Below are 22,190 nucleotides of genomic sequence, written 5' to 3'. Positions count from 1 at the left end.
GTGTCTCTTTCAATTCTGGTTTCCTCAGTGCCCTTTACACAAGCTTCTTTGAATTCCTTGACTCTACCAAGCCCAGTGCTGCAAAGCATTGGCCTGGTGGGAAGGACAATGACCTGAGAGTTAGGAGTCTTGCTCCAGCCCTCCACATGCTAAAACATGGGGGAAGGGGTAATCGGAAACCTGTCTCATTGGCATTCTGGGCCTTGTTTTCCTCTTTGGTAAAATACAGGACTTGATCTAGACTTGGTCTATAATTATTCCTTTCTTTCCCATGTAGACATCACTCTGAATTTAGAACTCAAGTTCAAGAAAACGAATGAGATTCTGAACTATTCCAAACAGCTTTCTGTTGGGTAAGAGAGAAGGACAGATACCCACATCCAGCCCAAAGCACACGCAATTCACCTGGCGATGTGTTAAAGCCCATTCTGTCCCAATGGGCAGACATGTGTCACCTACCTGTAGGGTGATCAATCATCCTATTGTCATTTAGCCCTGGATGGGGTTCCAAAGCCAACTAAGCCTTCTTTAATCTGAACATGCTAGCAATCTTAAAAATTAGGGACAAGAGCCCTCATGTGCTTTCAGGTCTCATAGCAGCTAGTAAGATCCCTGGGAAGTAGGTAAGAAACCCATATAGTGTTCCCTCCTGACCCAAGTAATTCATGATTCCCTAACATCACATTGTTGTAAGCTGCAGGAAATGTGGACTGGGTCACTTAATAATGGAAGCTATCATTTACCAAGAGCTTCCTCTGGGCACTTTATAGCAGCCCCTCAAGGCTGTACTGTTATCCTCAAAATACAGATGAGGAAACTGAGTGCAGCAGGGGCCCAATAACTTGCCTATGGTCATGTGACTGGTTAATGTCAAAGCTGGGATTCCAATTCAGTGAGACTGCAGTATGAACTGCAGTCCACATTACAAAAAATAACAAAAACAAACCAAAAACTTTCATTTTGATATAATGTCAGACTTCAAGTTGCAAGAGTAGTAGAGAATTTCATATACCCTATTCTCAGAATCTCCAAATGTTAGCATTTTACCATAATTTGCTTTATCCTTCTCTTCCTGTCTGTATATGTATGTTTATATGTGTGTTAATATATAATGTACATACATATAATATGTATAGACAACATTTTGGACCCATTTGAGAGTAGACTGAACACATGAAGCTTCTTTACCCCTAAATACCTCAGTGTGTTTCTTAAAAACAAGGACATTCTCTTATATAAACACAGTACAATTGTTACTGTACTATCAATTAACATTGAAACAATACTGTTTATCAGGTTTTCCGATCTTATTTCAATTCTTCCAATTATATCTGTCATAGAAAAAAATCTTGTGGTTCAGCATCAAATCTTTGATCACACATTGCATTCAATTGTCACGTTACTTTAGTCACTTTTCACCTGGAACATTTCCACAGTCTTTTTTTGTCTTTCATGATCTTGACATGGTTGAACAGTATAAACCAGTTATTCTATATAATTTGGATTAATTTGGTTTATCTGATATTTCCACATGTTTAGACTCAGATTATCTATTTGGGGCCAGACTACTGGAAAAATGATGCCTTTCTCTGTGCATTCAATCAGTAGACACATGATGTCAGTTGGTTCCATTATTGGCAATGTTAGTTTTGATCACTTGGTTGAGATGATATCTGCCAGTCCAAATCTCCCTTTGTATTGACTCTTATGCAGACAAAGCCCACATTCTTAACCACTGTGCTATATAACTGCTTTAGGCAACTGGCACTGTGGTAGCCATTGAGGATAAAAGTCTTGGAGGAATAGTCCTCGCAGAAAGCTTACAAAGTTATTGGGAAGAATGGTGTATGATGTATTGCTTCAGCATCTGTCCACGAATTGTTCTGTGAGTCACCCAGACAAATCAGAGTCAGAGGAATTCAGAAGTAGAAGTGACTTTGGAGGCCTTAGAACTGCTCCAGTGGGGGAATTAAAAAGGATGAATTGGTTTGGCCTTTGGGCACTTCAGGACCGTGCAGAGCCTTACCCAGGAGGTGGAAAGGATCAGAAAGAGTCTGGCACTGATTTAAGAGAGCCAGAACAGAGTATCATTTTCTCACACAAGCAGATTCTGGCAGCAATTCTGGGAAGCTGCTGGCAGTGCCGATTGGCTGGACTGAAAGAAGTTGGAATTTAAGACCTCCTGGGAATCAGAGGATGTGGCCATATGCAGGGGTAGGATGGCCGACCCAGAAGAGCTCTGAAGACTAGCTGAATCACTCCCTTGGTCCTGGGCTCTCGTTTCACCAGGAGCCTTGACATACATGTTCTTGGAAAGTGTTCAGGGTATTTCCAGTGCCAAGACCAAGGACGTTTGGCCAGAGTAGAGGCTGTCTGTGGAGGAATAATGTGAGGCAAGGTAGGAGGGATAGATGGGCTTGATTGGGAAACAGGTAATCAGGTGCTCCACTCAGGAATTGTTTGCACAGTCTTAGCATAGAGTTCTATCCTGTGTACATACAACAGAGTGATGGAGTAAGAGGTTAAAATTATATATCTTATTTCACTGGCTACTTCTAAACTCAAATTAGAGTCTTTTCAGAACACCATCTTCACCTGTTTCTACAGTAAGAATAGGAACTGGCACTTCTCTAAAGTACCTTTTGCTTCTAATCTGCCTCAGAATTAAAGTGCACTAATTAAATGGAGACTTCATTATATTCTGCTCTAATCTGCAACATAATCATAATGCAGTGATTACCTTGAATTATTATTGCACATACTTCCACCAACTTATTATTATATGTCTCTGTACTTTAATTATGTTTCAATGAATATAATTCCATACCCTTCAATACTTAAATAATATTCACTTTAAATATAACTGCATGCCGATAATTTACTGTTAAGTGTGAGCGCTTGCATTGCAAATAATGAAAATTAGTACCACTCCGGAGGCTGAAACAAACTAAGCTGTGCCTGAAAGAAAGCAGTTGGCATTTTAATAGAATTTTAAAACACTGAAATTTGTTACCAATTTATTTTTTCAAAAACACATTAAGAGGATGATTTTTGGAGCCTTAACAACAACAACAACAAAACCTTTAAAAGGAAATAGCGATTCTCTAGAGGCTTTTGTTGCCTACAAACCACTTCACCAGAGAGTTTGCTCCCAGTAGGGAATCTACTTTTTAAAAAAGATTTTGCACTGAGATTTAGTATTTATTTCTTTGTTTGTTTTGTGTATATATGTGTCTGGATAGATGCGTATATATATCATATATATATCCATGTATGATGTATATAGACATATATATACCTATAAGATACACAGACATATGTACATATATATCCCCCAACATTAGTTCTGAAGGAAATTCCCTAGGGAGTTTGATGTGTCAAAGGCGAAATCTCAGAATCAAAAGCCACATAACTGGCATGAAGTTCTTCTTCTTACTCAGCAAAAGGGGTGATATTAACCTTACATTGTTTCTGGAAAGCAATCTTAGAAAACTGTATGCAGTCATCCATGATATCCATGGGGATCAGTTCCAGGACTCCGCAACAGATATCTAAATCCATGGATGCATAAATCCCTTATATAAAATGGTACAGTACAGTTGGCCCTTTGTATCCATGGGTTCCACATCGGCAAATTCAACCAACTACAAATCTGTGATTGGTTGAATCTGTGGATGTGGAACCTACAGATCCAGACGGCCAACTGCATTCTCTTATTTCTGCTGGGATGTGTCTCAGAGGAGACTTTGTCTTTGAAGATTTGGGACATGCAGTTATATTTACTAGTATAGTTACAATAGCTATAAGTGCTTTTGCTGTTGTTGTTGCTGTTCAGTTGCTAAGTCATTTCCAACTCTTTGCGACCCCATGGACTTTGGTTGGTATTTATTTCAAACATATGATCAATAATAACTTGGACTGAAAAGTAACCACTTATGATAAATTAATTCATGATCTCATGCCATAGGACTATGCTCCCAAAGAACCAGAGAAATGGTAATCCTGTCCTTCCTTTATAGTCTCTGATTTTAAAAAATAGTAAATGAGCTAGAGACCTCAGGAAAAGGTTTGTTAACAGTAGAGAGAACTAAAACAGAATGAGATTTTGATCATCTTTGATAAGGAGAGAACAGTGAGTAGGTTTTATACACCTTCAGGGTACGTAAATCTTACAAGTTCAATCTTGCTCCCCCATTGCAAGCTATTCAAAACTCATTGTCCAGGAAGAATGTCTGCCATTATCATTGTTGGAAAGAATTCATGTTATTAAAATAACGGTTCTGCTTGAAAAAAAAAATAACAATTCTTCCTGAAAAATATATCTGCAAAATTGGCCATTCAACAAGTCTGTGGAATAAGTCAAACCATTAAATAAATTGGTTGTTAAAGTTTTATCTCAAAAGAAGGTAAATAAAAGGTGGGAAGAGATGCCAAACTGGGTGGTTATGTAAGAAGTAAAGAGAGTTAAATTTTTTTTAACTTTTGTGCTGAATCAGTAATTGTGGATCTGTTCCTTCATGGGTGCATTCGGCATAATAATGACTAAATCAACTCAATCAAATATTCTAATATTTAAACATATGTTCTATTTTTTAAAAAGTATAATCCATTGTGATACAGTGAGTCAATCACCTAGAAACCATGTTCTGTGTATGGTTCTCTTACCTTGAAAATCGATTAGTTACGGTTCCTTTTTTCATGGAAATTCTTCAGACTGATCTACTGGTTTATCACGATAATTTAGCCTATAGTATTATTTGATACTGGATACAATTCATTACCTTAACTTTTACCTAAAGGAGAAAATACATAAAACCAGTAATCATGAATTAATGTGAAAATCAAAGGCAAAGATTACCACTTTTAGCATGACTATGTGAAGAGTTCCATAGACCCTTTCCCAAAGAAACTGGCAAAATTCATTTTTAAAAACACTTGTCCAGAGCCTCTGGAGACAGTTCGAAGGGCATACAGCAAATGAAGAGACATTTATTCAAAAAAATCAACTAAAACTTGGAAAGGGCAGATAGAGTCTGTGGTACTTGGACCAATAATCTGCTGTCTCCCTCCCCTTTTCCTGCTTAGCAAGATGGAAATTCCACTCCAGGCTGCTGTAGCCAAGTGTACAGGGCTCTCCCCAGCTCCTAGTCCAAGGGCTAGTTAGCATCTTGGAACAGGCAGGATGTAAGAATTTCTTACCCTGTCCCCAGCTACCTGCTGTTGAGGCTAAGTTCTAGACAAGTACAGTGAGTTCAGTCCCTGAGTTGGGAAGATCCCCTGGAGTAGGAAATGGTGACCCACTCCAGAATTCTTGTCTGGGACAGAGCCTGGTGGTCTACAGTCCATGGGGTCACAAAGAGTTGGACACAACTTAGCGACTGAGCATACAGGGACTTTCTTTTTTCATTAGCTCTCATTTATGAGATGGAAGTTCTATTATGGATGAAGCACTGTTGAGAATACTGAGGCCCCAGTTCCCCTTGCCCCAGCTTATAAGGCAGAGGTTCCATGGGGGAGCCATAAGCTGAGAAGTCCTGAGGCTTCTGGCCTCTTACACCAAATGCTAGGCTCCTAAAGTGGGGGTGTCATTCAAGGAGAAACACACCATTGTTTTTACCCACAATTCCAGAGCCATGGCTCAGAAATTTTCCCTGGGGGAGAGATAGGCTATTATACAGAGAGCTCTGAATCTCTCCCTAAAGAATTTGACTTCATTTGTAACTAAAATGTGGGAAGTTTAAGCCTAGGGCACTCCAGTACTCTTGCCTGGAAAATCCCATGGACGGAGAAGCCTGGTAGGCTACAGTCCATGGGGTCGCTGAGAGTTGGACACGACTGAGCAACTTCACTTTCACTTTTCCCTTTCATGCACTGGAGAAGGAAATGGCAACCCACTCCAGTGTTCTTGCCTGGAGACTCCCAGGGACGGCGGAGCCTGGTGGGCTGCCGTCTATGGGGTCGCACAGAGTCGGACACAACTGAAGCGACTTAGATTCTCAAAAATAGTGGAGGTTGTGGTGGAAGTTAATTGGAAGGAAATTGGTAGAGTCATTGAAGATCTAGGCTAAACGGCAGTCTGGCTGATTTCCTAGAGACAACAGGGGAGGAGACAACTGGGAGGAGCCCTTCTAGGATGAAAACAAATCTCAAGCACTGACCTCAAGAAGTATACTTTCAAAGGATGCAGATTAATAGGATCAGTCTGTGGAGAAAATTTATACCCCAAGACATTGTTGAAAACAATTAAGAGTCAGCTAGTGAGGATTCCCTGGCCGTCTAGTGGTTAGGACTCCATGCTTCCACTGCAGGGGGCCTGGGTTGCATCCCTGGTCAAGGAATTAAGATCCCACAAGCTGCACGACGCTGGTAATTAATGGAGCTTAACAGCTGGGTATAATGAGGGAAAGAAACAGTCAAAGAGAGTCCTGCCAAAACTACTGTCATCATAGGGTGACTTTGGGCATACCATTGGCTGCACTCCCCAAAGATCAACATCAGAGACTTCACATGACTGGGAGACAGGGGAGGGTGGAACAGAATAAACTTCACTAAAATAATCCAGTCTGTCACTTAAAAAATAAGCAAATAACAGTAATAAGCAACAAGCTCCTGAGTTTGGAGCGGGAAGGTGGGAACCATATTTAAGTGCTCAAAGAAAAAAAACTGTCAACCAATAATACTATATTTAGTAAAGCTAATTTTTTAAATAAAGGTGAAATAAAGACATTCCCTGAGTGGCTCAGACAGTAAAGAATCAGCCTGCAATGCAAGAGGCACGGGTTCAATCCTTGGGTCGGGAAGATCCTCTGGAGAAGGGAATGGCAACCCACTTCAGTATTCTTGCCTGGAGAATTCCTTGGACAGAGGAGCCTGGTGGGCTACAGTCCATGGGCCACAAAGAGTTGGACACGACTGACTAACACTTCACTTCACTTAGGAATAAACAAAACTGAGAAAATGTGTTGCGATCAGACCTGCCTTACAAGAAAAATCAAGAATGATCTCAAATCAGTAACCTTACGGTTCATCTCAAGATACTGTGAAAAAGAAGAGCAAACTAAACCTAAAGCAAGCAGAAGGAAGGAAGTAATAAAGATTAGAGTGGAAATTAATGAAATTGAAAAAAAGAAAAACAATAGCCAAAATCAATGAAACCAAAAGCTGGTTGTTTGAAAGATTAACAAATTTGACACATCTTTAGATAGACTGACCAAGAAAAAAATAGAGATGACTCAAATAGCTAGAATTGGAAATGGAAAAGGAGAAATTAATACTAACTTTACAGAGATAAGAAGAATTTTAAAGAAATAAAAATAATTATATGCCAATAAATTAGATAACTTAGATAAATGGAAAAATTCCTAGACTGACACAAACTACCCATATGGATCCAAGAAAAAAAATATTCTCAGTACACCTATAACTAGCAAGAAGATTGAATCAGCTCTCAAAAGCTTGTCAACAAAGAAAAATCCAGAACCAAAAGGCTTCACTGATAATTTCTATCAAACATTTAAAGAACAATTAATACCAATCCTTCTCAAACTCTTTCAGGAAATGAAAGAGGAAGGTACAATTCTTAACTCACTCTATGAGCCCAGAATTATCCCACCTCTGTAGTCAGATAAAGGGCTTCCCTGGTGGCTCAGATGGTAAAGAATCTGCCTGCAATGAGGGAGACTTGGGTTTGATCCCTAGGTTGGGAAGATCCCCTGCAGGAGGGCATGGCAACCCACTCCAGGGTTCTTGCCTGGAGACTCGCCATGGACAGAGGAGACTGGCGGGCTACAATCCATAGGGTCACAAAAACCTGGACATGACTGAGTGACTAAGCACACAGCACATAGTCAGATAAAGACACTGCATGAAAAGAAAAATCACAGGCCAATATCTCTTATCGATACTGATGCAAAACTTCTCAACAAACCAAACCTAGCAACATATAAAAAGAATTATACACCATGACTAAGCAGGATTTATCCCAAGAATACAAGGTTTAATATTTAAAAACCCAATTAATGTAATAATTAATGTAATAATACACTACATCAATAGAATAAAAAACAAAAACCACATGATCATCTCCACAAACATAGAAAAGCTTTTGACAAAATCCAACACTCTTTCATGACCACAAAAAGAAAAAAAATCCAAACACAGCACACTAGGAATAGAAGGGAGCTTTCTCAACTTGATAAAGGGCATAATAAAAAACCAACAGCAAATATCACATTTAATGGCAAAAAACCAGCTGCTTTCTTCCTAGGATTATGAATTAGAAAAGAATATTTGCTATAGCCACTTGTATTCAACCTTGTACTGGAGGTTCTAGCAAGGGCAGTTGTTGTACATTGTGTTGGTGTGGTCGGTGGAGTCCAACTCTTTGTGACTCCATGGAATATACTCCGCCAGTCTCCTCTGCCTGTGGGATTTCCCAGGCAGAATACTGGAGCGGGTTGAGCAAGGGCAGTTAGGCAACAAAAAGAAAGAAACGGCATCTAGATTGGAAAGGAAGAAGTAAAACTATGTGCATTCACAGATAATATCTTTGATACAAAAATTCCTGAATAATCCACTAAAAAACTATTATAACTAATGATGAGTTCAGATAGATTGCAAAATACAAGATCAATTTGCAAAAATCAAGTATATTTTTCTACACTTGTAGTGAACCATTAAAAGGTGAAATTAAGAAAACAGTTCAATTGATAATACCATCAGAAAGAATAAAATACTGAAGTCAGAAAGAGAAAGACAAATGCCATATGATATCACTTATATGTGGAATCCAAACTAGGACACAGATGAACTTGTCTATGAAACAGAAACAGACATAGAGAACTTGCCAAGAGGTGGGGCAGAGGGAATAGTGGGGAGGGATGGATTGGGAGTTTGGGGTTAGCAGATGCAAAGTATCCAATGTTCCTGCCTCCAGCGTTTATTCTTATCACTTGTGCAGCCCTGTTAAAGAGACTGTGGCTGTGTTAAAGAGACAAACCAGCCTCCTGTCTGAAGTTTCTATTAAGTGCAACCACTGTCATTCAATGAGAGATATAGTCTAGAAAAGTTATAAACCAAACGCCAGGAAAGCGTGGACACAGAGTGATTTATATGACCTGGGGGGAAAGGAAGTGGGAAGAAAAAACTTCACAGAGGAAATATTTGAACCTTTAAAAATTTTTTCTTTGGTTCAATGATTTGAGAACCATTTTTCTAATAATAAAAGTAATGCATGTCTAATGTTGGAAATTTGGAAAATACAGAAAAAAAATAGAAGAAAATGTAAAAGATGATTAAAATGTAGACAGCTGAAAAAGTCAGGAAGTAACTTCTACAAGTCTTTTTGTCCTGAAGTCTTGTAATCAATTTTCCCAACATTGACTGCATACAGTCACTCAAGCACAGACCTAAAATTCACTAACATATCAAAGTGAGTTGAATTCAAGAAGAGGTAAAACTTTAGCTTTGGTTCCTGAGGGAGTCACTTCTGAGTTTAGAACTTTCATCTGTTTTTCTCAAAGCGTAACCCATAGACCCACCTGCATCAGAACTACCTGGGACAACTGTATGAAAATGCAGATTCCTGAGCTACCTGAAGACCTACTGAATGAGAAGATCCAAGATGAGGGCAGTAATCAGCATTTTAACACACCTTTTGGGTTATTCTTATTCACAGTAGAGTTTGGCAACCATTTTTAAAAAAGCTCTTTGGGGATTTCCTTAGTGGTCCAGTGGTTAAGAATCCACCTGCCAATGCAGGAAACAATGGTTCAATCCCTGATCTGGGAAGATCCCACATGCCACATGGCAACTAAGCCCATGCACCACAATTACTGAGCTGGTGTGGTGCAACTACTGAAGCCCAAATGTTCTAGAGCCTGTGCTCTGCAACAAGAGAAGCCACCACAGTGAGAAGCCCAAGCACCGTAAATAGAAAAAACTCAGATGCAGCAACAAAGATCCACACAGCCAAATATAAATAAATAAGTAAATAAATAAATAAATTTTTAAAAGCTCTTGGGGATGATGGATGATAGAAATAATGATTTGGTGATGTGAACGTGGGTACTTTAAAACACATTTGAAGAAATTGGAGCACTTACTCTCAGCTGATGGGAATGTAAAATAGTGTAATCATTTGGAAAAATTCATATGGCAGTTCTTCCAAAAAGTAAACATAGAATTACCCTAGGATCCAAAAATTTCACTTCTGGAGATATGCCCAAAAGAACTGAAAGCAGGGACTCAAAACTTATGTACATAGCAGCATTATTCACAATACCCAACAAGTAAAAACAACCCAAGTATCCAAGTATCAACAGATGAATGGATAAACAAAATGTGGTATATATGTACAATGGAATATTATTCAGCCTTGAAAAGGAGTGAAGTTCTGACACATTACAATATGTGCAGACCTTAAAGACACTATGCTAAGTGAAATAAGTCAGTCATAAAAGGACAAATACTGTGTGCTTCTACCTATATGAGTTACCTAGAGTAGTCAAATTCATTGAGACAGAGAATACAGTGATGGTTGCCAAAGGCTGGGAAACAGGGAATGGGAAGTTGGTGTTTAGCAGGTATTGGAGAACATGGAAAAGTTCTGAAAGTGGATGGTGGTGATGTTTGCATAGCAATGTAAATATACTTAAGGCCATACAACTGTACACTTAAAAATGAATAAATGATACATTTCTGTTACGTATATTTTCCCCAATTCAACACACATCTGAGACCAGAGATTCCTTTGCTTTATCTGAAGTGGAAATCCAAAAGGCTTTCACCAGGAGGCAACCACAGAAGTATGGGCCAAGTTCAAGACCAAATGCAGAAGGTTATAATCATCTCACAAGATGTCCAGCCTTATCAGAGGACAAAGGCTTCCAATTTGTTACTGGGTGTGATTTAAAGTGTGTTCCTTTGGGGCTGCTAGATCTGGTTAGTGAAAAGTCAGCAATGTCCCCAGTTAGCCCAGCAAGATGAGAAATTACAGCACTGAACTCAAAGCAGAAACAAAAGAATGCTCTTTTTCCCCCCAGGGTTTGAAAACCTTAGTTAACCGTTGTGTAAGGCTGAAACTACTTGCGTCTCCTACTAAAACTCTGGCTTTAGAGAGCCAACCTTGTTAGTTTAGAAAGTAATATTGGTTACTGCCAATCCATATTTTCTTTCTTCTTTGCTGTTGGGAAACTGACCAATTTTACTACATAAAAGAGGCAAATTCAAGTGGTTTGCAGGCTATTTAGAGTAATTTTTTGACAAGTGCAGGCTGCTTTAAAAAAAAACTTGGGAAGGCTGATGGCAGAATCAATAGAGAATTTCTAAACTCAATAAACTGTAATACAATCTCACTAAGATGACTTTTTAAAAATATCTGAGTTATGGATTTCTAAAATGAGACTTTTTTTCACAAGCAAGCAGTGAATAAATGACAAGATCGTGGGAGACATCCTTGAATGAAGCAATATGAATCTATTCTATTTTTAGGACCTGACCTTATTTTCAAGTTCAAGTATCTCTGCAAATTTGTTGAGCCATATTCCCTTTCTATCTGCTGGCCCTGGACAGACCAACCCCCTGAGGCTCATATAAGACTCTGACATGGGAAGTGTTCCCACTACATTGTTAAGTAAAACCAATGGATCCACAATAGAAACAGACAACACAGTACATGCAAGTCAGAATTTTTTTAATGTGTTATATATACATAGAAAAATGACCAGAAGGAAATGTACCCAAATTTTAACAGTGCTTATCTCTAGGTTGGAGGCTTGTTGGTAAGGTTTATTTATGTGTGAGTGAAAATTTGTTTTTTTAGTATTTCCCAAATGTTCTACAATGAGCATATAATGTTTTATAACCAAATAAAAAGAAATACATGTTATTTAAAATAAAAGGAAAACATTTGCCTTTGAATCCATTTTCTTTGGAGCTGGTGTCTTCCATTACTTGCCTACTCTTTACCTTTGTTCACTCTTGTTCCTGCCTTCGCTGTGGGCTACTATGCTGACCTTCAGACATGAATTTTGCCTTCTGTCTCTTGCCCACTCCCTTTGGTTGTGAACTATGATTCTCTGTTTGTGCCATAACTGCTGTTAGATTTCTGAGAGTCTGTCTCCCTGGTAACTGGACAGTTGCCCGCACACTTTCTTGGCCTTTGCTGTGGCTTTTCATGAGTGCATGAATAAAGCATAGGTTTGGGCTTTTTCTTTAAAAATACTGTAGATCCTTGTATTGTCAGTGTATCAGTTTGCTCCAGCTGCTGTAATGGAATACCATGGACTGAGTGGCCTAAAGAAGACAAATTTATTTTTTCATAGTTCTAAAGGTTAAAAGTCCTAAATCAAGGTGTCCACAGGACTGGTTTCCTCTGAGGCCTCTTTCCTTGGCTTGCAGACTGCCGCCTTCTATGTCCTCAAATGGCCTTTCCTCTGTGCATGTGCCCTGTCATCTCTTCCTCTTCTTATAAAGACATCAGTCAGATTGGATTAGCATTTATCCTAAGAGACCCTTTGGGCTGTATGTAGCCCACCAGGCTCCTTTGTCCATGGGATTCTCCTGGCAAGAATACTGGGATGGGTTGCCATTTTCCATCTCCAGGGAGTCTTCCAGACCCAGGGATTGAACCCTTGTCTCCTGCATTGCAGGCAAATTCTTTAACCACTGAGCCATGAGGGAAGCCCCTTAAGGGGCCTGTTTTAACTCAATTACCTCTTTAAAGGCCTTATCTCCAAATACAGTCACATTCTGAGATCCTGGAGGTTAAGGCTTCAACATACGAATGAGGGTAGAGACACAATTCAGTACATAACAATCAAGGTTCTTAGTTGTGAACAAAACTTACTCTAAAGGCTTCCCTGGTGGTCCAGTGGTTAAGACACTGCATTCCCAATGTAGCGGGCCCAGGTTCCATCCCTGGTTGGAGAACTAGATGCCACATGCCACAACTAAGACCCAACACAGCCAAATAGATAAATAAATTAAAATAAAAAAAACCTCATTCTAGGTAGAGCAGAAATGAGATTTATGAAAGGATGCTAAATAACTCACAGAATCTCCTGGAAGACAGGAGAATCTGACATAGAGGCTTCACAGCCCAGATAAGACCCCAACGACATGTCAGAACTGCTCCTATGAAGATCCTACAGCCACCACCACCGAGCCCAGGAGGTTCCCACTAGGATTTTGGCCACCTCTGGCTTTGAAAAGTGAATGCCATTCAGCCATGGATTCCACGGGATATTTGCCTCCTAATGTCATGGGCTTCTGAAGAGAAGTTTCACCTCTATTGCTCTGTCTGGTCACAAAGAGCCTTGATCAAAGATTTGTGCCTTAGATACAAGACAAACTGGGAAAATGAGCCATTGTCTTTGACACTAGGGGATTTAGAATTAGAGAGTCATGCAATTGGAAAATCCTAAATTCCTAAATAGGAAGGATTTCAAAAGGTTCTTGGCAGCCAAAGGTAAGAAAAATAGCTATTACACTGAAGATAAATACATTTAGGAGCATGGTGAATTACATTCTTGAATGGTTCCCAGTCATTCTTTCCATCTTGAGTTTGATTTTCTTTTTTGTTGTTTGATTTTTATATAGTTCTAATTGTGGAAGTAATAATTGTGGAATTAATTTTTCTCAAGGGAGAAAAATTTGAAAACTTAGAAGAACACAAAGAAAAAAATTTTGAATACCTATAATCTTACCACCTAGAGATAATCACTGTTGCCATTTTGGTAAGTTCCCTTACATTCCTCTTTATATGTATATATACAAAAAAGACTCTAATATGCATATGCTATTTTGTAGTCTTCTGCTTTTACTTATCAACATATTATGAATGCTGGGTTTTCTGAGTCAGTTTCCCCTACAAATAACTTTACACTATGAAAGGGTCTACCTAATAGCTTTTAATTTAGCCTATATCAAAATCAGAAATTTTGTATTTACTTAGAGCTAATTTTTAATGTTGTTTAGTCGCTAAGTTGTGTCTGACTCTTTTGAGAACCCATGTATCTCTCCTCTATTTGTACATTTTGGGGGGGGGGGAATCCAATATAACAAAACCAAGAAATATTTTGAGTTTTTCTTCTCTTCAAATGAAGATCCTCCTGTGACTTTATTTATGAGACCATTCCTGCCAGTGGTGACTGGCTGTTACTATATTCACCCAAATTAAAATGATGATGAGCATTTGTAGTTATTAATATTTTATTGGATTTTTTTTTGGCCATGCCACACAGCATGCAGGATCTTAGTTCCCCAACCAAGGATGGAACCCATGCCCCTTGCAGTGGAAGCACAGAGTCTTAACCAGTGGACTGCCAAGGAAGTCCCCTTGGATTTTTAAACATTTTATCCTATAACTGATAGATAAAATAATGTTTGTATTAACCAGAGAATATCCAATCTCATTTAAAATCATCTTGTCAGATGTCCCTACATCTACAGAGGATTTTCTATTATTTTGTTCTTAAAGAGGTCACCAAGGGACCCAAGAAGGCACACAGATCTTTCCCAGGTTTGCCACTCTGTCAAGGTCTGAGTCAAGCTCCAGGACTGGAGCAATACAAATTCATCCCTATCTTCACTCCAAAGTTCTTGATTAATTGACTTATTTTAGAACAATATCTGGGCTTGTCTGTCATTCATCTCCAAGACTCCGAACTCCTATATTCACCTGCCGAACAGGAAAAGTCATTCACATACAAAGGTACCATGCTTTATAGTAGGTGCCATATAGTAACTCAAGAAAGCTGCTGATATCTGTGTTTGAAATCCCAATTTCATGACAAATCTTCAGTCTGGTTTGTTGTTGTTTTCTTCTCTGTGATAGGTGGAATAATGGACTCTCAAAGATGTCCCACCATTGAAACAAGTATATATGTAATGCTGCATGGCCAAAGGGACTTTGTAGATGTGATTAAGTTTATGGACCTAATATCTTAGATTATCCATGTGGGCTAAATCTGATCCCATGAGTCCTTAAAAACAGAGAACTTTCTCTAACTTAAAGCAGAGGAGAGATGTGGCAGAAGGAAAAACCAGAGAGAGTTGAAGCATAAGAAGGACTTAACATTGCTGTGGCGGGGGGTGGGGGTGGGGGGTCACATGGAAAGCATGAGAAGGAATGTGGGCAGCCTCTAGGAGCAAAGACTAGCCCCTGGCTGATAGCCAGTGAGGAAATGGGAACCTCAGTCTTACAATCACAAGGAACTAAATTTGGCCAACCCTCTGGATGAACTTACCCATCTATTTGCCAAGAAGTGATGGGACCAGATGTCATGATCTTAGTTTTCTGAATGTTGAGTTTTAAACCAACTTTTTCACTCTCCTCTTTCACTTTCATCAAGACACTCTTTAGTTCTTCACTTTCTGCCATAAAGGTGGTGTCATCTGCATATCTGAGGTTATTGATGGAGAAACAGTGACAGACTTTATTTTGGGGGGCTCCAAAATCACTACAGATGGTGACTGCAGTCATGAAATTAAAAGAAACTTGCTCCTTGGAAGAAAAGTTATGACCAACCTAGACAGCTTATTAAAAAGCAGAGACATTACTTTGCCAAAAAAGTAGTCAAAGCTATGGTTTTTCCAGTAGTCATGTATGGATGTGAGAGTTGGATTATAAAGAAAGTTGTGTGTGTGTTAGTCGCTTAGTCATGTCTAACTCTTTGCGACCCAATGGACTGTACTCTGCCAGACTCCTCTGTCCATGGAATTCTCCAGGCAAGAATACTGGAGTGGGTTGCCATTTCCTTCTCCATGAATAAAGGAAGCTGAGTGCCGAAGAATTGATGCTTTTGAACTGTGGTGTTGGAGAAGATTCTTGAGAGTCCCTTGGACTGCAAGGAGATCCAGCTAGTCCATCCTAAAGGGAATCAGTCCTGAATATTCATTGGAAGGACTTATGCTGAAGCTAAAACTCCAATATTTTGGCCACCTGATGAGAAGAACTGACTCATTTGAAAAGACCCTGATGCTGGGAAAGATTGAGGGCAAGAGGAGAAGGGGACGACAGAGGATGAGATGGCTGGATGGCATCACCAACTCAATGGACATGAGTTTGAGCAAACTCCGAGAGTTGGTGATGGACAGGGAAGCATGGCGTGCTGCAGTCCATGGGGTCACAAAGAGTTGGACACAACTGAGCGACTGAACTGAACTGAAATGGATGAACTTGGAGAGGATTTTTCTTCCTGAAAGGTTCTGCCAACATCTTGATTTGGGCATTGTTAGACCGTAAGTAGAATACCCACCAAAGCTATACTGTACCCAGACCTCTGACCTACAGAACTGTGAGCTAATAAATAAGGCTGGTTTCAAGGCACAAATCTATGGTAATTTGCGATGACAGCTGGGGAAACTAATACATGGCCTGAAATCCAAATCCACTCTTGAGAGGTAAGATACATTTTAAAGGTTAATAATTAGGTTAAAAATAGAGCTTTGTTAACCCAGGAATATTAACACATGAATTATGATAACATTATAATTCATTCAGAAAACTTCAAAACAAAGCAATTATGGCATTGCTATAGACCAGTCAAAATGGGGCTCAACACTTTGTAAATTCCCTATTTGCTTCTAGGGATCACTCCTTCAGAGGGCTGTGGAAGTATTTATCATGTTTAAAAAAGAAAAAGGGACTCAGTCTTATAAAAATGAAAACAGATTCTAATTCAAGGACTCTATATGTTGTCTTCTCTGTATGCAGAGGGGATAAAAATGTGTGAAACTATTTTTAAATAATACCGACAGGTCGTCCTGAAAACAGAGAAATTTAAAATTCCCATCTCATTATCCAAGGTAGCAGTTTTCCTACTCTCCATTCCAGCAAAGTCAGAACTTATTGAAATGCAATTCTAGCCCGGCAGAAATTAAGAGACAGAGTTGCTAAGAAGGGTCCCCAGAAACAAGAAGCAGCCACAGTTTTGCAAGCAGCCAATTTCAGGGGTCAAAACATTGACTGTGTCTATCTTTTTAAATCACTATATTTTGCTTCAGGCTTTGATGTGGTCGGATAAAAGAAGACACAGAGAAATACATCAGGGATGCCCTAATGATGTGCAATGAGGGCTGCGGGTAGTCTGAGACCAACAGAGATGCTTCCTTGTTATTACTAATAATTGCTTATCATCACTAGATGGTTGCCTGAGATCATTTAGGGAATAAAAAATTTTTAAAAACTGACATACAGAAGCATATTGCTGTGATCCATGTTATTTTTCAGATGTTCCAGGTGTCTGCATTGTGATCAAACTCATGTTTACTTTGGTTTTCATGATTTCTCGGGTAGACAGTAAGAAAGATGTGTTCAGCTGCTTTATTTAAATGTCTACTGAAAAATACAGATGTTTTGATATCCCCTATCCCAGAAGCCACATTAGAATAAGCATATAAAGTATAATTGCAATTGAAACAGAACTATATTTATATTATCTACACCCAAGAGTATTCCCAAAGAAAGTAAGACTAGACACAAAGTTGGAACTTATTAAGCAGATTGCTTATTTAAAATGTCAGGATAAACAACCATATAATACCATTCCAAGTTAACAGTCTTACTAAGATTATATGTGCAACAGCTACCTCTATAATCAGATTTCTAAATTTTATTTGAAATAGTGAAGTTACCTTCGTTGCTTTTGTGCCAGATTTATAACTGTGCACAACTTTCAATCTCCACTACTACTCTTAGCAACTGTAATATATTAAGTAGCAGTTTCAAAGACATATTGCATTAAAAAGGAAAAATAGTCATTTTACTATGGAGAAATGTGGGGGTTACTTCCTCAACCAAGTAATTCAAGTTAACTACATCAGTAACGGGACAAGCTGACCTGCTGATCTTATGCACTGGAAAGTACACAGTATCATTTCTCTGATGTTTCTACCAAACATGCACAACTTGAATCTATGGGTGAAGAAACATGCAAACCTAAATTGAGGGATATTCTACTAAACAACTGGCCTGTTCTATTGTTTAAATGTCAGTGTCATGAAAGACAAAGAACAATGGGAAAATTGTTCCAGATTTTAAGAGCTTAAAGAAGATATGACTGCTAAATGTGGAGTATGATCCTGGATTGGATCCTAGATCAAAGGGGGAGAAAGTTGCTAAAAAAAACATTATTGGGACAACTGGCAAAATGTAAGGCCTGTGTACTAGCTCATAATATTGTATCAATATTATACTTTCTGAATGTGATTATTTTCCTATGGTTATGAGGGAGAATGTCCATGTTCTTTTTTTTTAATTGAAGTATAATTGGTTTACAATGTTTTATTAATTTCTGCTATACAGCAAAGTGATTCAGTTATATGTATATACATATTCTTTTTTATTATTGTTTATTACAAAGTATTGAATATAGTTCTGTATGCTATGCAGTAGGACCTTGTTGTTTATCTATCCTATATATACTAGTTTGTATCTGCTAATCTGAAACTCCCAGTTCATTCCTCCTCATCCTTCTCCCTTTTGGCAATTGGAAGTCTGTTCTCTATGTCTGTGAGTCTGTTTCTGTTTTGTAGATAAGTTCATTTGTGACATATTTTAGATTCTACATATAAATGATACTATATAGTAGTTGTTTTTTTCTTTCTGACTTACTTCATTACAGTGATAATCTGTGGTTGTATCCATGTTGCTACAAATGGCATTATTTCATTCTTTTTTGTGGCTGAGTAGTATTCCATTGTCTGTATGGAATATATACACATCTTTATCCATTCATCTGTTAATGGGAGAATGTCCCTCTTCTTAAGAAATACACATTGAAGTATTTAAGGGAAAGGGGGCACAAGGTCTGTGACTTATTCTCAGATAGTTTAGAAACTAATAATAATAATGAATACAATTAAATATATGCACAAAATATATCTTATATAAGTATATATATACATATGTATAAATATTTACAGAGAGAGGAGAAGAGAGACAGAGAGGGATAAAGTAATAAAGTGCTTGCAAAATGTTAACAACTGGTAAATCTGAGTGAAAGATATACCCAAGACCTTCATATTATTTTGTTTTCTGGATGAGACTCATCTGTAAATGTTAATAATTTTAAAGTAAAAAGTTAAAATTAATAAATATATAGTATATAATAAAGAAATAAATGTTAAAATAAATAAATATAATACAATAAATAAATAAACAAACTTAAAAAACATGTTGCAATAGTGACAACAATTTTGGGGGCCTTCCATGGCAGTCCAGTGGTTAAGACACCAAGCTTCGACTGCAGGAAGCACAGGTTCAATCCCTGACTGGGGAACTAAGATCCTGCATGCCATGCAGCATGGTCAAAAAACAGGAATAAAAAAAAAACAGTGACAATTCTGGGACTCCAACTGCACACCCTGCCTCCAAATAAGCAAGTGTTAATTCAACTCAAACTGGTATGTAAGTATTTTGGTTAAATTTGTTAATAAATATTTCACACCAAATTAACATTGATTCCTTATTACTGTCCTCCTTGTTTTCTCACCAGTAAATATTCTGCAGTGGGGTGTTACTAGAAGAAAATACTACATTGAGCTGAACGATGGATCTTCTGAGAGATTTGTACTTCCTCAAAGCAACCCAGAGGGTCTGAAATAGGCAGAGTTCAAATGCACCCATTACCCAAGATATTTACATCCCCATTTCAGTGCTACTCTTAAGTACAACTCTGAGAAATAAGATGCATTCATGGAGATTTATACATGCCAAATCTCCAGGAATTAGCTTATACCAAACTTTTCAATAAGATATTTGGGTGACTCAACTCGCTTTTTTCACTACTGTTATTACAACTGCAGAAATATGACAATGTTAGCACTATAAAATTAAATTCTGCTTATTTAGGCAAGAGCAAAGGGACTGCCATTTCATTTTTCAACAATTCTGCTTTTAATAGTATATTTGAAAATAGTCTCTCCCTAAAAAAGGAAAGCATGATGTGTACATTTATGCAGTTGAGAATGGAATTTTCTATTACAGAACCCATATCTCTATTGTTGTCAACGACTGTGCACAGTTTCGTTAGCATATTTTAGGTTGGAAAACAGAGTGTGTCAGAAAAATGCATTATACCTTAAGACTTTAATTTTTCCCTCAAACTATTTATGACCAATACGGCTAGTTAATGAAAAAGAAAAGAAATAAAAATATAGGAAAGAATCCTATCTTTTCTCACTGCTTCATGCCCATAGCCATGGTCCTCCCAGGGACGAGTTATAATTGCCTCCTGGGATGGAAAAAGAAGACACACAAAATCCGGCGTTAATTATGAGGGGATTGCTAATCACCAAGACAACAACAACCACAGGACTAAACTACAAAATCCAGGGACCACAAGCAAATGAGTCAGCAGAAATTATTTAACAGTCAAAAAATTAGCTCGATGGGAGAAATACTTTAGGGTCCCCTGACTGTAGAGGGTACTGAGCTCTCTTTAAAGCAAACCTGTGCAAAGTCTTCACATCTTTAGAAATCATCTTAAAGATCCAATACCAATGCCGTGTTTTGGTATCCATTTTTATTCAGCAGCATATCATTTTGCAAAATTTCGAACTTTCAGAAAAGTTGCAAGAATAGTAAAGTGAACACCCATATACTCTCCACCAAGATTCACCAAATGTGCCAAGTTTTCTTTCTCTCTCTCCCTGTCTCTCTCTTTTCTCTTCCCCTATATACATTTCTTTTCTTTTCTTTCTTTTTCCATATTTCTTCTTTGCTTTCCTTCTTTTTTCTTTTTCTGAACCATTTGAGAGTTCATTGCAGACATGACACTTCAAGTCTCGTATTTCAATATGTATCTTTTAAGAATAAGGACAGACTGCTTATAAAATCACAATATAGTTATCACATTTGCAAAATTAACATTGATGCAATACTATTGTCTAATATACAGTCCACATTTAAATGTTCTCAACTTTCCCCAAAACCCGGTCTCTAATGAAGGATCACACACTACATGTCTCTTGAGTCTCCTTTAATCTAAAAAAGTTCCTAGTTGTTTTTCCTTGCATGTTCTTTGGTCTTTCATGATATTGACATTTAAAAAAAAAAAGAATCAGGCCAGTTGTTTTGTAGCTTTGGCATAAATTTGGTGGGGGGGGGGGAGTGGTAAACATGAGCCCCAAAGTAAATTTGAAATGGAATGGAATAATAACTTTGTAGCTGAATTCAAAGTCCAACTTTGGTAGTGACCTGGAACACATTTCTTAATCTTCTCTGAGCCTTGATTATCTAATCTGTTAAATGGGAATAATGATCCTCATTTTAAAAGGCAGTTGTGAGAATTATAAATTGATGCAATCTTTCCAGAAAGCAATTTGAGAATGTGTCTCAAGAGTCTTAAACATACCTGTATTCTTGGATCCAGTAATTCTATTTCTCGCAATTTATCCTTAGGAAATTATCAGAGATAAGTGAACATACGGGCAGTGGTGATCGTTACTGTGGATGTCAAGATAGCAGGTGGGTAAAACATGCTACATCTGTCATCTCCTTCCTTGTCATCCTCAGGCCCCTTCCCTTCATCACTCACAGCTAACATTTATTAATGGTTACCTCGTGTCCAGCACTATGCTGAGTTACAGGTTGCTGTGGCAAGCTTGAAAGTCATGCTTAGAAGGAGCACTTGGTAACATGGAAGAGAAGTAAGAATGTACCATTTATTGAGGAATCCAGACAAGTCTGTGTATACAATGGGATCCCAACTTTGTTTTATGTTTACGGGATTATGTTTAGAGAGAAACCTAGAAAGAAGTATAATAAAATGTTTACACTAAGTGGTGAGTTTGAGGTAAGTTTTATTTATAACAACAAAAACAAGGGAAATTCTCATACAAATTTTGTGCCAGTATGCAGTTCTACTCATGGTTATTTGGCAATAACTGGTCATAAGGCCACTCATAGTGGAAAGGTGGACTTGAAAACTTAATTCTTGACAGATCAGCCACTTCCCAGCTTTATCTCTGTATAAAAAAGAAAAGATTTCAATGGATAGCTAGCTATCTCTGTCACATCATACAATCTTTTTTAGTCTGATGCTAACATAGCTACACTACATTCCTTTTCGTTAGTCCTTGCTACCCAATTATCTTTTCCTAAACTTTTATTGTCAATCTTTCTGAAGCATTGTATATTGTTGGCAAACAGCACAAACCCAGATCTGTTTTTTTATATGATTTAT

This window comes from Giraffa tippelskirchi, chromosome X (genome assembly GCF_054371585.1).
Source record: "Giraffa tippelskirchi isolate mGirTip1 chromosome X, T2T-mGirTip1v1.2.pri, whole genome shotgun sequence".
NCBI classification, from domain to species: Eukaryota; Metazoa; Chordata; class Mammalia; order Artiodactyla; family Giraffidae; genus Giraffa; species Giraffa tippelskirchi.
The sequence above is the reverse complement of the archived record's forward strand: the minus strand, read 5'-3'. Positions refer to the sequence as shown.